Source organism: Petaurus breviceps, unplaced genomic scaffold (assembly GCF_028583685.1).
Source record: "Petaurus breviceps papuanus isolate PSGF00001 unplaced genomic scaffold, PetGlider_PUasm1.0 175, whole genome shotgun sequence".
Classification (NCBI taxonomy): Eukaryota; Metazoa; Chordata; class Mammalia; order Diprotodontia; family Petauridae; genus Petaurus; species Petaurus breviceps.
The window spans coordinates 19,158,738-19,163,387 of NW_027185764.1; the positions used below are offsets into that span (position 1 = coordinate 19,158,738).

The 4,650-nt window shown below is 41.2% G+C and overlaps 1 pseudogene; it reads right to left on the minus strand.

The window, feature by feature from the left end:
- Positions 1-772: 772 nt before the first annotated feature.
- Positions 773-4,650, minus strand: part of LOC138159000 (small ribosomal subunit protein uS5 pseudogene) — a 26,319-nt pseudogene continuing 22,441 nt past the window's right edge.

The following is a 4,650-nucleotide window of genomic DNA, read 5'->3' on the forward strand; positions in this document are numbered from 1 at the left end:
GCATAAGGTAGGTGTTGTCGTTATCTTTATTTGAAATATGAGGAAACTGAGGCAAAAAGGAAGTTAAGTGACTTGCCCAGCGTCATAAAGCTGGTAATTATGTGAGACTGTATTTAACTCATATCTTCCTGACTCTAGGTCCAGCACTATCCATTGCTGCTTCTGCACTCTGGAGAGGAAGTATCTTATGCAGGAAATGACAAGGGTAATCAGTGCATAATAGATCATGTGGGGGCAAGGGTGGAATAAAGTGTAAGAAGACTAGAAAACTAGGAAAGAGAGCATAAAGCATTGAGTTTGGAGCTGGTGTGTGACGGTAGGAGAGGGATGACCTCCTTGGGTTTTAGTTTCCTCATCTGTAAAATAAAGGGCCAAGACTTGATGTCCTTCCAAAGTTCCTTTTAGTTCATAAACCCATTATCTCTGGACCCAACAACCAGCTTCAACCCACAAGGCATCCATGATTCCCAGTTAAATACTGACAAATTTGATTACATTCCCTAAACGAACTGCATATGAACCATTCAAGAAGGTGGAAGTAGGGACCCAGGTTTCAGAACCTTCTTAATGTGTCCTATAGGCAAGGGGAGGAAGGTATGCTTAGCAATTCATGATTCTTCAAAACTTTCTGAAAAATTTCTTTATTCATAGTATATTCAACAAAGATGTATCTTTCACGATTTCTCATGTTCTGAGTCAGATACTCTTTTTTTTTTAAAGCAGGAATATTTATTTAAGCAGTTCAACCTATTTGTTTATATTAAAAAAAAATCTATGTGTTTGCCACAGCAGCTGCCTGGGTCCTCTGGACAGATAGTCAAGTGGGAGTCTTCACAAGATGGTCGGTGAATTCCTGATAAGGAGACTTGGTGAACACAGTTTCCTCCCACAGGTCCGGGGTTAGATAGCTGTATGTTTTGGAGATGGCATCAAAGGTAGCTTTGGAGAAGTTGCCCAGAGTGGCAGTACGGCCTCTTGCAGAAGTGTAGCAGTCATCAATCCCAGCCATCATCAGCAGCTTCTTAGGCACAGGAGCTGAGACAATGCCAGTATCTCTGGGCGCGGAGATCAGGCGCCCCAGAACTGACCCACATCTCCCAGTGACCTTGCAGGGTACTGTGTGAAGCTTGCCAGTCTTGTTCCCCCAGTAGCCACATCTCACAGGAACGATGGACAGCTTGGCCAGAATGATAGCACCACGAATAGCTGGGGCCACTTCCTTGGAGCACTTGACACCCAGACCAACATGGCCATTGTAGTCACCAATGGCCACAAAAACCTTGAGCCTGGTACGTTGTCCAGCTCTAGTTTGTTTCTGAACAGGCATGATCTTCAGAACCTTATCTTTCAATGAAGATCCCAAGAAGAAATCTATGATCTCAGACTCTTTGATAGGAAGTGAGAAAAGATAGATCTCTTGCAAAGACTTGATCTTTGTGTCCTTGACTAGCCGACCCAGCTTAGTGACAGGAACCCACTCCTTGTCTTTGGCCTTTCATCCCCAGGCCCCACGGCCACAGCCATGGCCTCCACCACAGCCCAGGCCTCAATCTTGGCCCCCACTGCCTAAGCCACCATGGAAGCCTCCCCAGCCTCTAACTCCTGGGCCCCAGGTGCCTCTCGCACCTCCTGCAGCATAGAACCAGAGGTGTCAAACATAGGTACTGTCCCATCTCCCCTTCCTTCAGTCAGATTAAAATTGGGGAATTGGGGAATATTTAACAAAATAAACAAAATTACAGTGAAACATAATGTTCATATGCAGTTTTCTAAGTCAATATGCAGCCCACAAGGATCTATTTCGTATGGTTTAGTGTCCCCCGTTTTGATATGAGTTTGCCTGTACTGTTCTACACTATACTAAGAAGGCATAATCTCTGATTCTATGAGGGGTAAGGGAGAAAGGGGGGCTTTCAGTCCCAATGAAATTAGTCACCTTGAATATTTTGCAAACAAACCTTGCTATATATTTAGTCAACTTACAACTTTAGGATTGGAGAAAAAAGAACACACATTAAGTCCCTTAATTATAAAATATCCTTTAAGTTTGGGAACTGGAAAATCATCCTCTCCATCCCTACTTAAATATTCTTTTCTGTGTTTTCTTCCTCTATTAGCATGGAAGTTCCTTGAGGGCAAGCTGTCTTGTTTTTTCCTTGTATCTCTAACACTTAACACAGTGCCTTTTACACAGTAAGCACTTAATAATTCTCTCTCTCTCTCTCTCTCTCTGATTAGTCATAACAGCTTTGGGATGTGTGTATGTTCATTGCAAATAGGAAGAGCCATTGAAAGCTGTGCAGCGAGCAGAGATAACACAGTACAGAGGTTCAAATCTTTGTCTGAAAAACTAAGATTGTTTGGAGTTTTTTTCTAATTGGATGATGACCCAAATACAGAGAATCCTGTAGTTTTGATTTATTACTAAGTTTTATAAGCTTTCTAATACTAGAGGAGATTAAGCAATGCAGATCAAAGTCCTCCATCTTGTTTTCCCTTAAGCTAACACTACCAACCATGATGTTTTTTTCTATTGTTTTGTCTTCCAGCATGTCCAGGGAATGATATGAGAGGAAGACTAGCTCCACCCAGTGAGAGAATAAAGGTGTGGTTCAGGAAAAAGCGACTGTGCTGACCTTCCAAAGTTGAGGTGAGAGGAGAAAGTGGGTACCTCTTCCTTTCTTTGTTGTCTCGTACCTTAGACCAGCAAACCCTGCCAGACAATGTTACTTCTTGGTATAAGTGCTTTATTCATTAATACAGATGCCAAATCCATTAAGAAAAAAATATTAAAATATATACAATGTGATCTATGTGCTCACAGTTCCTTCAAGACCCAGACAGCCGTTAACCTATGCATAAGCATACTCCAAACTCAGTAGTTCTAGGAGTTACAGTTTAGGTGCTTAGACTCAGATGTCACTCTCACTGATTGTTACTAAGTGTTTTCAGTCCTGGGATGAGGAAGAGTCCCCATTGTTGCTCTTCTGTGGTCTTCTATCAGAGAAATTCAATGTCCAGTCAACTGAAAGATCTCAAGACTTAGAGAGTTGTCTTTCCTTCTTGTTGCTTTTCCTGTGGAATACTCTGTTGCTTACAAGTACTTCTGATCTTGCCCTCTAATTGCTTCCTGAAGTGGTTAGCTCAATGGTTGGGCTGTATGGAATCTTTTTGAGATCTATATGGGATATTGATTATTTCTTGCAGCTTGTTCTTTTCTAGCAAAGCAATGGCAGACCTAGGTATGGAGGAAGACTTCTCCCATAACCATCATTCCTCCCTTTATTCCTTCAATATCCCCTGCTACTTCCATTCTATTTTTCATCTTAGGAACTGTTGTTGGTGGGTATTAACACCTATGACTTACTCTGAAGTTTGTTTACTTGATTCCTCCTCTCTTGCCTTCTCTGTCTGCTCAATTGGCCTCTTGTGAAGTCCTCCCTCATTAGTCACAAAAAGGAGAAGGGAGTTAGAGTGAAGAGTGAGGAGGGGGAGCCAAGCATACAGAATTTCATATTGAATACTAATGTATCAGTTTTCTCACCCCTGTTAACATTACATTGAATACTAAGAGATGAAGGAACATGGTGGAGTACTCTGTCCTGGTCCAAACTTCTCATTTTACATATGACAAAACCAAGGTCCACCTTCCTTCTATGGTCTTACAGGCTGAAGTTATCCCTTCCTACTTCATGACTTTCCTCATTGTGGTTTTGATATGTCATGGGTCAGCATGAAAAATTAAATGGGAATTTTTTGATAGTTTTGCAGAAGCCACAGATAACACACAAAGGCCAACAGATAACACAGAAAAATTTAGAAACTCAGAAATGTATAAAATATATGTATATATGTATTTTATAATAAGGTACTATAAACACCCCATAAAAGACAAAGAAAAAATTCTGACTTCTCTGGTACAAAGTGGGGGGTTGGGTTAAAATTTTTTATGTGGATTTTCCAGATTGTGGGGACACCATTCCCCCAGCCTCCATGATGCAGAAGGAATAACTGTATAAGTGTCATTAATCCATGAAGTTTCAATTTGGCACTTAGAAAGAGACTGCTCCTTTTTTCTTTTTTGGAGGGGGGAAGGCAGGGCAACTGGGGTTAAGTGACTTGCCCAAGGTCACATGGCTAGTAAGTGTTAAGTGTCTGAGGCCAAATTTGAACTCAGGTCCTCCTGACTCTAGGGCAGGTACTCTATTCACTATGCCACCTAGCTGCCCAATCCTTTTTTCTTAATTAAAAAGCATTTTTTTTGCCCTTGGTTTTCCAATAGATTGTGGGGCTTGATGATCTTTCCCTACCCTCTCTGGCTGTAGAGCTTTCAGATCTTCTCAAATGCTTTGTCTTCCTGAACTCCTTAGCCTGTCTGCCTCCCTTCCTTCTTTTCTCTGAAACTATCTAACTCTTCCATATTTCCACAATGACTGATGAAGAACGTTTCAATATGGTAAATTTGTTTGGAACAATCCCAGCAAGGCTAGATTGGACCTTTACTATACTTTCAAGGGACTCTCCAGGTTATTCATTTCATCTCTTTGGGGAGAATTGCACTCCCTTCTCTTATGGTAGATAGATAGATAGATGATAGATAGATAGATAGATAGATAGATAGATAGATAGATAGATAGATAGATAGATAGA